Source organism: Macaca nemestrina, chromosome 1 (genome assembly GCF_043159975.1).
Source record: "Macaca nemestrina isolate mMacNem1 chromosome 1, mMacNem.hap1, whole genome shotgun sequence".
Classification (NCBI taxonomy): Eukaryota; Metazoa; Chordata; class Mammalia; order Primates; family Cercopithecidae; genus Macaca; species Macaca nemestrina.
The window spans coordinates 161,160,665-161,174,451 of record NC_092125.1 but is presented as its reverse complement, the minus strand read 5'-3'; the positions used below and the strand labels follow the sequence as shown (position 1 = coordinate 161,174,451).

General features: G+C 35.5%; 1 long non-coding RNA gene across 1 annotated transcript in view; it reads left to right on the top strand.

Annotated features, from left to right (window-relative positions):
• LOC105498378 (uncharacterized) overlaps window positions 1-13,787 on the top strand; it is a 37,664-nt gene that overhangs the window by 14,743 nt on the left and 9,134 nt on the right. The window contains exons 2-3 of the long non-coding RNA XR_011619850.1: window positions 427-471; window positions 2,302-5,914. This is a non-coding gene — a long non-coding RNA (uncharacterized lncRNA). The remainder of the gene's footprint in view (window positions 1-426; window positions 472-2,301; window positions 5,915-13,787) is intronic.

The window sequence follows — 13,787 nt, the reverse complement described above, 5'->3', positions numbered from 1 at the left end:
ATCTTGTTCTTTTGAAGAAATTCATAACATGATCTTAAAATTTACATCAAATTCAAGGGATCCAGACTAGCCCAAATAATTTTGGAAATGAAGTGATTTTAGAGCACTCATTATTTCCAATTTCAAAACACACTACAAAGTCACAGTAATCAAAATGATTCAATACTGGTGAAAGAACAGACATACAGATTAATGGAAGATAATTGAGAGGCCAGAAATAAAATAAACTTTATATATCTATAGTAAATTGGTTTTCCACTAGGAAACCAAGACAATGCACTAGGAAAGAATACTGTTTTCAACAAGTGATACAGAATGAATCTATGAATTATTTTGGGCAGTATGGCCATTTTCACAATATCAATTCTTCCTATCCATGAACATGGAATCATTTTCCCTTTGTTTGTGTCCTCTCTTATTTCCTAGAGCAGTGGTTTGTAGTTCTCCTTGAAGAGATCCTTCACATCCCTTGTAAGTTATATTCCTAGATATTCAATTATCTTTGTAGCAATTGTGAATGGGAGTTCACTAATGATTTGGCTGTTTGTCTATTATTGCTGTATAGGAATGCTTGTAATTTTTGCACATTTATTTTTTATCCTGAGACTTTGCTGAAGTTGCTTATCAGCTTATGGAGATTTTGGGCTGAGACAATCGGGTTTTCTAAATATACAATCATGTCATCTGCATACAGAGACAATTTGACTTCCTCTCTTCCTATTTGAATACCCTTTATTTCTTTCTCTTGTCTGATTGCCCTGGACAGAACTTCGAGTACTATGTTGAATAGGAGTGGTGAGAGAGGGCATCCTTGGCTTGTGCCAGTTTTCAAAGGGAATGCTTCCAGGTTTTGTCCATTCAGTATGATATTGGCTGTGTGTTTGTTATAAATAGCTCTTATTATTTTGAGATACGTTCTATCAATACCTTGTTTATTAACGGTTTTTAGCATGAAGGGATGTTGAATTTTATCAAAGGCTTTTTCTGCATTTATTGAGATAATCATGTGGTTTTTGTCATTGGTTCTGTTTATGTGATGGATTACATTTATTGATTTACCTATATTCAACCAGCCTTGCATCCCAGGGATAAAGCCAACTTGATAATGGTGGGTAAGGTTTTTGATGTGCTATTGGATTCAGTTTGCCAGTATTTTATTGAGGATTTTTGCATCGATATTCATCAGAGATCTGGCCTAAAATTTTCTTTTTTTTGTTGTGTCTCTGCCAGGTTTTGGTATCAGGATAGTGCTGGCCTCATAAAATGAGTTGGGGGGGGGATCCCTCTTTTTCTATTGTTTGGAATAGTTTGGAATAGTTTCAGAAGGAATGGTACCAGCTGCTCTTTGTATCTCTGGTAGAATTCGGCTATGAATCCGTCTGGTCCTGGGCTTTTTTTGGTTGGTAGACTATTAATTACTGCCTCAAATTCAGAACTTATTGGTCTATTCAGGAATTCAACTTCTTTTTGGTTTATTCTTGGGAGGGTGTATGTGTCTAGGAATTTATGAATTTCTTCTAGATTTTCTAGTTTATTTGCATAGAGGTGTTTATAGTATTCCCTGATGGTAGTTTGTATTTCTGTGGGATCAGTGGTAATATCCCCTTTATCATTTTTTACTGTGTTTATTTGATTCTTCTCTCTTTTCTTCATGAGTCTGGCTAGCAGTCTATCTATTTTGTTGACCTTTTCAAAAAACCTCCTGGATTCATTGGATTTTTGAAGGGTTTTTTTGTGTGTGTGTCTCTATCTCCTGCGGTTTTGCTCTGATCGTAGTTATTTCTTGCCTTCTGCTAGCTTTTGAATTTGTTTGCTCTTGCTTCTCTAGTTCTTTTACTTGTGATTTTAGGGTGTCAATTTTAGATTTTCCCTGCTTTCTACTGTGGGCATTTAGTGCTATAAATTTTCCTCTACACAGAGCTTTAGTCATGTCCCAGAGGTCCCAGAGGTACATTGTGTCTTTGTTCTCATTGGTTTCAAAAACTTATTTATTTCTGCCTTAATTTCTTTATTACCCAGTAGTCATTCAGGAGCAGGTTGTTCAGTTTCCTTGTAGTTGTGCAGTTTTGAGTGAGTTTCTTAATCCTGAGTTCTAATTTGATTGCACTGTGGTCTGAGAGACTGTTTGTTATGATTTCTGTTCTTTTGCATTTACTGAGGAGTGTTTTAATTCCAATTATGTGGTCAATTTTAGAATAAGTACGATGTGGTACTGAGAAGAATGTCTCTGCAGAAACCCTACAAGTCAGAAGAGAGTGGGGGGCCAATATTCAATGCCTTTTTTTTTTTTTTTTGAGACAGAATTCTGCTCTTGTTGCTGAGGCTGGAGTACAATGGTGTGATCTCAGCTCACCACAACCTCCACCTCCCAGGTTCAAACAATTCTCCTGCCTCAGCCTCCCAAGTAACTGGGATTACAGGTATGTACCACCATGTCCAGCTAATTTTTTGTAATTTTAGTAGAGACAGGATTTCTCCATGTTGGTCAGGCTGATCTCGAACGCCTGACCTCAGCTGATCCACCGACCTTGGCCTTCCAAAGTGCTGGGATTACAGGCATGAGCCACTGCGCCTGACCTCAACATTCTTAGAGAAAAGAATTTTCAACCCAGAATTTTATATCCAGCCAAACGAAGCTTCATAAGTAAAGGAGAATGAAAATCCTTTACAGACAAGCACATGTTGAGAGATTTTATCACTACTGGGCTTGCCTTATAAGAGCTCCTGAAGGAAGCACTAAACACGGAAAGGAAAAACCAGTAACAGCCACTGCAAAAACATACCAAATTGTAAAGGACATTGATACTCTGAGGAAACCATCTGAATTAAAGGGGAAAATAACCAGCTAGCATCATAATGACAGGATCAAATTCACATATAACAATATTAACCTTAAATGTAAATGGGCTAAATCCCTCAATTAAAATAACAGACTGGCAAATTGGGTAAAGTGTCAAGACCCATGGGTGTGCTGTATTCAGGAGACCCATGTAATGTGCAAAGACACACATAGGCTTAAAATAAAGGAATAGAGGAATATTTACCAAGCAAATGGAAAGAAAAAAAAAAAAAAAAGCAGGGGTTCCAATCCTAGTCTTGGATAAAACAGACTTTAAACCAACAAAGATGAAAAAAGACAAAGGTTATTACATAATGGTAAAGGGATAAATGCAACAAGAAGAGCTAACTATCTTAAATATATATGCACCTAATACAGGAGCACCCAGATTCATAAAGCAAGTTCTTAGAGACCTACAAAGAGACTTAGACTCCCACATAATAACAGTGGGAGGCTTTAACACCCCACTGTCAATATTAGACAGGTCAACCAGACAGAAAATTAACAAGGGTATTCAGGACTTGAACTCAGCTCTTGAGCAAGTGGACCTAATAGACATCTACAGAACTCTCCACCCAAAATCAACAGAATATACAACATTTCTAAATGTCACTGAATTGCATTATTGAAGTTGGTGATGTTATGTGCATTATATTCTAAAAAGCCATTATTTAAAATATAATTTGTCATATTTAGCAAATGATAAATAAAGCATATTATCATCTCAATAGATGCAGAAAAAGCATTTGAGAGAGTCCAACATCCATTTCTGGTAAAATATTTCAATAAATGAGTTATAGTGATGATATGGTTTGGCTCTGTGTTCCCACCCACATCTCACCTTGAATTGTAATAATCTCCACATGTCAAGTGTGGGACCAGGTGGAGATAACTGAATCATGGGGGTGGTTCCTCCCATACTGTTCTTGTGATAGTGAGTTCTCATGTGATCTGATAGATTTATAAGGGGCTTTTACTTAAAACCCTTTTGCTTGGCACTTCTCCTTGATGCCGCCACGTGAAGAGGACATGTTTGCTTCCCCTTCCACCATGATTGTAAGTTTCCTGAAACCCCCAGCCATGCTGAACTCTGAGTCAATTAAACCTCTTTCCTTTGTAAATTACCCAGTCTTGGGTATGTCTTTATTAGCAGCATTAGAATGGACTAATGCAAGCAGTGAACTTTTTCAATCTACAAATCTACAGCTAAATTTATACTTTATAGTGAAATTATATGTGTTTTATTATAATGTCAGGAATAAGAAAAGACTGTCTGTTCTTGAAGTTTCTATTGAACATGGAACCATATATTCTAGCCAATGTAGTAAGGCAAGAAAAATATATAAAAGTCATCTAATGGAAAAGAAGTAAAAGTGGCTTCATTGCAAACGACATGACGATATGTGTAAGGCATCCAACAAAATGTACAAAAGTCTGCCACAACTAATAAGACTAATAAGTGAGTTTAGAAAGACTGTTGGAAAAAATAAATTGTGTCTATATACTAACAGTAAATAGTCAGAATTTGAAATAAAAAATACCAATCCTAATCAAAATTCCAGCAGGTTTTTATACCTGGAAATTGACAAATAAATGCTAAAATGTGTACAGATATTCAGCAATTTTTGGATAGACAAAACAGCTTTATAATAAGCTCTTTAGAGCAGGATTAAGCACACACAATTTCAATAATTATTTTAAATTAATCACCACATGAAATGATGGTGAGGATGTGGAGGAACTGGAACTCTCATATGCTGCCATTGAGAATGAAAATAATACTACCACTTTAAAAAATGGAGCAGTTTCTCATAAAGTTAAATATACTGTCACCATAAAATCGAGCTATTTCATTTTGAAGTATTTACCCAAGATAATTGAAAGCATATGACCATATCAAGACTTGTATATGAATATTGGTAGCAATTTTATTTGTAATATCCAAATTTGTAACAACTCAAATGGTCAAAAACAGAGGAATGGAAAAGTTATAGTAAATTCATACAATGGACTATCACCCAGAAATGAAAAGGAATAAAATATTGTTATATACAATAGGATATATGCATCCCAAAATATTTATGTTTTATCAAAGTAGCACAGTATATAATCCCATTCATGTAAAATTTGAGAGAATTAAAATTAATCTAGAATGGCATAAAATAAATCTATCATTGTCATGCCATGGTGTGGGGTGAATGGTGAGAGCAGAGATACATTGTGAGTTTCGGATCCTAAAGAGGCATGAAGAAATTATTGGGTATGATATATATGTTGAATACAATATTGATTTTTGAGATGGTTTCACAGACATATACATGTCAAACATACCAAATTATACACATTAAATATGTGCAGTTTATTATATATAAACTATACCTCAATAAAGATATTTTAAAAGCATTTGTTTTAAAACTTCCTTACCAGGAAAACAATGGAATCAAAATATTAACAATGTAAAATTTGCAGGTTTAAATAGATACTGAATGATTACTGAAGGAGTGCAGTGGCATAATGATTTACAATTTAAAGAGATTTTCCTGGATTTAAGCCAATACTAGTTATAAAGAAATCCCTTTAATGTTTTTTTCCCTACAATTTAAATGAGAAATGATGGTTAATTGAACTAGTGCTGTTTTTAGATATTTAGAGGGATGTGAGTGGTATATGGATATATTTAGGAGGGACTTTGTGATTAATGTGTGTGTAAAGGATGTGAGGAGTCAAGGATTCCTAGAATTCTCATTTGGGAAACTGAGCAGATGGTGCTAAGCATTAAAAAGTTTTGTTTTTATAGAAAATTATTTCATTTTAGTCAAATAAATGGAAAGGATTCTGTGACAGATTTAGAGAATCATTGTGAAGCTGTATGAGATTGTAGGACATATCCATCAGTAGAAAGACTGAAACAGATGAGGAACGATAATCATAAATACTCATAGTCTGGATTGTGAATAGGATACCAAAGTGATGAGACGTAGGGTTTGTTCATTACAAGACTTTTCTTCATTCCATTTCAGTTGTCCCCTGTAGTGCTGGAGTGGGGAGTCAAGGAGTTGGCTTTCTGGTTTCTAGGTACGTATTCCTCATCTAATATACCTCTTATCAAGTGTTGGCATCTACTCTCCGATATCCTAATAAATAATTATTATGCCTCTGCTTGAAACTATATTGTGACAGGAACAATTCTCTGGCAAGAACTGTCTCAATCAGCCATTAAAATTATTGAAAGATTCCTTTTTATATTAAATTCAAAATCTACCCCCTTATTAATTCAATTAGCATATTTTTGAAGGCCTATGATATTGAAGTCTTACATAAAACACTATGATTAGATAGAAAATGAATTTTAAAATGTACCTGTCCTTTACTGCCTCATAGCCTACTGAATTCATAGCTTACTGAATTCCAAATATTTTTCTTTGTTCATCAGAGCACGAAATATGAGGTGCATGTATTCCACAACAATGCTCAAATCCATCCTAATTCTACTTAGGCTAAATCTCTTCACTTTCCCAGATTTTCTTCAAACACCATGTCTTGAGTTCAATGTGGTAGTTGTTGCATGGATATCCTTCGTTGTATTAATGCTGTCTTAAAAGTGTGTCACAAAGGTATGATAATCAATTCAAATACAATGTGCAAATATTAAGGCAGTCTAACATGGCTTTAGATCATGTGGCAAGCAAAATCACTGTTGTATCACATTCAGCCCCTAGACAAATGAGTACAGAGAGATGGAAAAACAACTAATTTATGGTTTAGTGTTGCTACTTCTAGTCAGCAGAATCAGCTCTAGTTTAAGCTGAAAGGAGATTATTTAGGGATATATAGATAAGTCACTGTACGCTTGGGAGGACTGAAGAAACAAACAAACTCTTGACTGAGCCTCTTGGGATGATTGTTAGCCATCCATACTGTAGCACAAGTCCTCCAAAGGGGTGACAGCAATTACCACAATCAGGAAGCACTAAGTCAGTAGGCTGCCACAGAACTGCCACAGCTCCTAGTGACAGAAGTACATAATTTCTGCCATAGTTCAGACAGTGCTGAATTAGGAACTGCCACACCAGCTGCCAGTTTCAGGATACGCTCTTACTGCCACAATCAGCATGAGAAAAGCGGATGGCCCATTGTGTATGTCTTTCCCTGTGTAATTCAGCCAAAATCAATGTCATAAACAGGGACATATGATTTCCAAAACCCAAATCACTAAAACGCATCCTACAGCAGGTGAACCAGACAAGGCAGCTTGATAGATCTCACTCTGTAATGATGAGATTTACACTTTGCAAAGCAATCAATATGGGAAGAGAGTGACAAACAGATGTGGGGTAAACTGATATCCACTGTTATCTGTTCATAGTTTTTCAGCATCAAGATACACACACATATATGTCTATATCTCTATATCTTTATCTGTCAATATCTATGAAATTCAGATAAAGAAAAAAAAAAAACCACATTCCCACCTATATTGGCCTCAGGTAAATCCCATGACTCTTCTCTCCGGCCTTCCCCAGAGGGACCTGTGGTCATGTCCCAGAGTGACTATACAATGGGCAAAGGGTAGTAATCAGAACTTCCAGGACTTATAAGATATTGAATCTTAAATTCATATTAATCTCTAGAGATCTGGAAAACCACTTCAGTTTGAGCACTTAAGTGATCAATGGAACTGTGATTCAAGTCAGTCTTATTGTGGTTCAGTGTGCCACAGACCAATCCTATGGGTATGTTTCCACTTGTAGCCGTTAGGGTGGTAATAACTGGCAGAAAGCCACGTGGGTTTCCCCAACCAGTGTGGAGATTTTATATTACGAAGGGTCAAGTAGAAGTCTCTGAAACGGTCTCTGTCTCCCTTTCTACTTTCTAAGATGTCAATGATTCATTCCTTGAAGAAAATAACAGATTTAAGTACCAAAATTAGATAATGAAAAAATGCAGATGTGATGATCCCTCTCCTATTTTTTCTCTGTATTTGACCCATGAATAAGCCAGGTATGTTATGAATAAAGACTGTTATCTCAAATGCAGTCTGATGGTAATGCCAATCACAGCTCCAGTTCTAGATATGATGTCTTTATACTAGCAGATAAACAAGGGCCTTGGTGTCCATTATCCAGTTATTGACCCGGAAAAAAATGCTTTTTGTTCCCATCCCTATGAGAATAATTAAAAGAAATTTGCCTGAATGACAGGGAAAAGCAGCTTGCCTTAACGCTATGTCAAAGGTACCATTCTCTGTCATAACATAGTCTAGAGAGATGCTGATCATCTGGATATCTTACAGAGCATTGTGCTCACTCATTACATGGATGACAGTATACTGATATGACCTAGTAAACGGGAAATAGTAAGAACTCTAGGTGCACTAGGATTGTGCCCCATAGATGAGGTTTCAAATTGAATTCAAATGTTTAATAAGATATCATATATGTTATGAATTGTTTAAGCATCTTTCAACACATTCTTATACAGGTTAAAGTTTAGCTGTGGACAGTATTATTTCAGTGATTCAATGAGGGTATGTAGGACCATTTACTTTAAAGCATGAGATACATTGCTGTACCTTGCATCTCTGACACAAACAAAGAGACACAAGCTTTGTGTGCCTCACATTTGGAATAAAAACCACATTTGAAAATCTGCTTTGATTCATTTGCTGGTTTACCAACAAGGCTCAGCACTCTAACCAAAAAAAAAGACTCAGCTTTAATTCTGAGCTAATGTTCATATTGCCAGTCACTTGTGCTTTATGGTCTAGTAGATCCAATGGTATTGGAAGTATTGTGATAAACAGAGAAGTTGCATAGAACTTCTGGAGAGCCATCACAAAAGGATAACAGCACAGATTTTTAAGGTTCTGAAATAAAGCCATATCTTCTCCCAGTAACTATTCTCTATTTGAAATGCAGCCCTGCCTTGTTATTGGGAGTTTGTAGAATGAACACCTGTTCATGGGACACCACAACTATACAACTTGTATTGTACATCATGAATTATTGTGGGTGATCTGATCCACTGAACCATAAAATTGGATGTGCATAGCAGCATTCCATTGTGAAATGAAAATGGTATATATTATGCTTGGCCACATAGGTTTTGAAAGGCACAAATAAACTGTATGAACAGATGGCTCAGAGTCCCGTGGTACTTGCTCCTGCTGCTTCACTGCCTCTCCCTCAGCTACTCATATGACCTCACGGGGAGTTTCCCATGATCAGTTAATGGAGTAACAAAAAATTTGAGGCTGGTTTACTGTTAGATTTCCAAGATATACTGGTACTGGCTGGAAGGAGACTGCTACTGCATACATCTGTGCTCCATAAAAACCCTTGAACACCGTGGTAAAGAAAAAACCTTTTGATAGTTCACTTCCTAGGGAAGGAGAGATGGCCTGATTAATGCATCTACAGTGATTGATTAGGGGCAGCTAATGAATTGGCTGCTGTCTAAGTGTCCGGTCATATTGGGAAAAAAAGAGAAGAATATTCTCCAAGGATTTCTTGGAAATAGGAATAGAGCTATAGCTTTAGAATGGACAGAGTGTGAAGATATTTATATCTTATGTAAATTCCCACTAGGAAAAAATCCACTTTGGTACAAAGTATCAGTAATCTGGTAGACAAGATGAGCCATCCTGTGGGTAACAGTATATATTTTCCCCTAGTCGTATTGCTTTTTTTAATTTTAGTTTTTAATTTTTGTGGGTGCATAGTAGGTATGTATACTTACAGGGTACCTGAGATGCTTTGATACAGGCATGTAATGTGAAATAAGCACATCACAGAGAATGGACTATCTATCCCTTCAAACATTTATTCATTCAGTTATCAACAATCCAGCCACACTCTTTAAGTTATTTTAAAATATACAATCAAGTTACTATTGGCTATAGTTACCCTGTTGTGCTATCAAATAGTAGGTCCTATTCATTCTTCTATTTTTTTGACCCATTAATCATCCCCACCTCCCCTCCATCCTATCACTATTTTTCCCAGTTCTGGTCACATCCTTCCGCTCTCTATGTTCATGAGTTCAATTGTGTTAATTTTTAGATCCCACAAATAAATGAAAATGTGATGTTCGTCTTTCTATGCCTGCTTATTTCACTTAACATAATGATCTCCAGTTGCATCCCTGTTGTTGCAAATGACTGGATCTCATTCTTTTTATGGCTGAATAGTACTCCATTGTGTATATGTGCCACATTTTCTGTATCCATTCATCTGGTGATGGGTATTTAGGTTGCTTCCATATCTTAGCTACTGTAAACAGTGCTGCAACTAAGATAGGAATGTAGATATCCCTTCCATATACTGATTTCCTTTCTTTTAGGTATATACCCAGCCATGGATTGCTGTATCATGTGCTAGCTCAACTTTTAGTTTTATGAGGAACCTCCAAACTGTTCTCCATAGTGGTTGTTCTAATTTATATTCCCAGCAATGGTATACAAGTGTTCCCTTTCCTGTATATCCTCCTGTATATCCTGTATATCACCAGCATTTGTTATTGCCTGTCTTTTGAATATAAGCCATTTTAACTGGGGTGAATGATATATAATTGCAGTTTTTATTTGCATTCCTCTGATGATCAACGATATTGAGCACCTTTTCATATGCTCTTTTGCCATTTGTATGTCTTCTTTTGAGACATGTCTAATCAAATCTTTTGCCCATTTTTTGATCAGATTGTTAGTTTTTTTCCCTATAGAATTGTTTGAGCTCCTTATGTATTCTGGTTATAAACCCCTTGTCAGATGGATAGTTTGCAAATATTCTCTCCCATTTTGTGCATTGTCTTTTCACATTGTTGATTGCATGCTTTGCTGTGCAGAAGCTTTTTAACTTGATGTAATCCCTTTGTCTATATTTGCTTTGATTGTCTGTGCTTGTTGGATATTGCTGAAGAAATTTTTGTCCAGACTCATGTCCTGGAGATTTCTCCCAGTATTTTCTTGTAGTAGTTTCATAGTTTGAAGTCTTAGAATCAAATCTTTAAGTCACTTTTATTTTATTTTTGTATATGTCAAGAAAGAGGTATCGAGTTTCATTCTTCTGCAAATGGATATCCAGTTTTCCCAGCACCATTTATTGAAGGGACTGTCTTTTCCCCAGTGTGTGTTCTTGGCACCTTTGTCAAAAATGGGTTCACTGTGGGTGTGTAGATTTGTTTCTGGGTTCTCTATTCTGTTCCATTGGTCTATGTGTCTGTTTTTATGCCAGTACCATGCTGTTTGGGTTTGTTTGCCCTGTAGTATAATTTGAAATCAGGTAACATGATTTCTCCAGTTTTGTTCTTTTTGCTTAGGACAGTTTTGGCTATTCTGGGTTATCTGTGGTTCCATACAAATTTTAGAATTTTTTTTCCTGTTTCTGTTAAGAATGTAATTGGTATTTCGATAGGGATTGCACTAAATCTGTAGATTACTTTGGGTCATATAGGCATTTTAACAATATTGATTATTCCAGTCCATGAACATAGAATAATTTTTCATTTTTTATTGTCTTCTTCAACTTCATTCATTAGTGTTTTACAGTTTTCATTATAGTGATCTCTCATTTATTTGGTTAATTTCCAGCTATTTAATTTTATGTATGGCTATTGTAAATGGCGGATTTCTTTATTTCCTTTTTACATTATTCATTGTTGGCATATAGAAATGCTACTGATTTTTGTATGTTGATTTTCTATCCTGAAACTTTACTGGATTTGTTTGTCAGTTCTAATAGTTTTCTTGTAGAGTATTTAGGTTTTACAAAATATAAGATCATACTATTTGCAAAAAAAATCGATAATTTGACTTCTTCCTTTCCAATGTGGATACCGTTTATATCTTCCTCTTTTATGACTGCTCTAGCTAGGATTTCCAGTACAATGTTGAATAACAGTGTTGACAGTGGGCATCCTTGCGATGTTACAGATGCTAGAGGAAAGACTTTCAGTTTTTCCCCATTCAGTATGATACTAGCTGTGGGTCTGTCATATCTGGCTTTTATTATGATTAGGCATGTTCCTCCTATCTCTAGGTTTTTGATGGTTTTTATCATGAATTTTGTCATGTATGTTGAATTGTGTCAAATGCTCTTTCAGCATCAGTTGAAATGATCATAAAATTTGTCTTTTATTCTATTAATATGATGTATCACATTTATTGATCTACATATGTTGAACCATGTTGCATCCCAGAAATAAGTCTCACTTGGTTATGATGAACGATCTTTCTACCATATTGGTGAATTCAATTTGCTAGTATTTTGTTAAGGATTTTTGCATCAATATTCATCAGAGATATGGCCTGTAGTATTTATTTGTTTGTTTATTTATTTATTTATTTATTTATTTATTTATTTGTGTGTGTGTGTGTCTTTGTTTGGTTTTGGTATCAGGGTAATACTGGTCTCATAGAATGAGTTTGGAATAATCCCCTCCTCCTCTACTTTTTGGAATAGTTTTAGTAGGATTGGCATTAGTTCTTTAAATGTTTAGTAGAATTCAGCTGTGAAGCCATCATGTCCCTGACTTTTTTTACTGGGAGACTTTTTATTATGGCTTTGATTTCATTACGTGTTACTACTCTGTTCAGGTTTTGGAATTCCTTTTGGTTCAATCTTGGTAGGTTTTATGCATCTAGGAATTTTTCCATTTCTTCCATATTTTCCAATAAATTGGAATATATTTGCTCATAGTAGCCACTAATGATCCTTTGAATTTCTGCAGTATTAGCTGTAAAGTCTCCTTTTTCATTTCTGGTTTTATTTATTTGGATCCTCTCTGTTTATTTCTTAGTTAGCCTGTCTAAAGGTTTGTCAACTTTCTTTAACTTTTCAAAAAAAAAAAAAAAAAAAAACAGGTTTTGTTTTATTGATCTTTTGTATTATTTTCTTCATTTCAATTTCATTTACTTCTGCTCTGATGTTTATTATTTCTTTTCCTCTACTAATTTTGGATTTGTTTTACACTTTTCTAGTTTTTTAAGATGCATCATTAGATTGTTTATTTGAATTTTTCCTCTTTTTTGAGGTAGGCATTTATAACTACAAACTTCCCTCTTAGTACGGCCTTTGCTGTATCCCACAGGATTTGGTGTGTTGTGTTCCCATTATCATTTGTTTCAAAACATTTTTTTCAATTTTTTTCTTAATTTCTTTATTGACTTACTGGTCATTCAGGAGCATATTATTATTATTATTGTTATTTTGTGACAAAGTCTTCCTCTATCACCTAGGCTGGAGTGCAGTGGCACAATCTCAGCTTACTGCAACTTCCACATCCCGGGTTCCAGCGATTCTCCTGCCTCAGCCTCCCGAGTATCTGGGACTACAGGCACATAACCCTATGCCTGGCTAATTTTTGTACTTTTAGTAGAGATGGGGTTTCAGCATTTTGGCCAGGCTGGTCTCGAACTCCTGACCTCAAATGATCCGCCTGCCTCGGCTTCCCAAATTGCTGGGATTACAGGCATGAGCCACCAGGCCCAGCCCAGGAGCATATTATTTAACTGACATGTATTTGTATAGTTTCTAAAATTCCTCTTGTTCTTAATTTATAGTTTTATTCCATTGTGATACAGAAGATGCTTGATATTATTTCCATTTTTGATTGGTTTAAGACTTGTGTGATCTAACATATGTTCTGTCTTTGAGAATTATCCATACTCTGAAGAAAAGAATGTGTATTCTCCAGCTCTTGTATAAAATGTACTGTAAATTTCTGTTAGATACATGTGGTCTATAGTGCAGATTAAGTCTTATGTTTCTTTGTTGATCTGCTGTCTGGAAGCTCTCTCCAACGCTGAAAGTGGCGTGTTGATGTCTCCAGCTATTATTCTATTGGGGCCTATTTCTCCCTTGGCTCAAAAAATATTTGCTTTATATTTATGCGTACTCCCATGTTGGGTATATATTATATTTAAAAGTGTTATGTCCTCTTGCTAAATTGA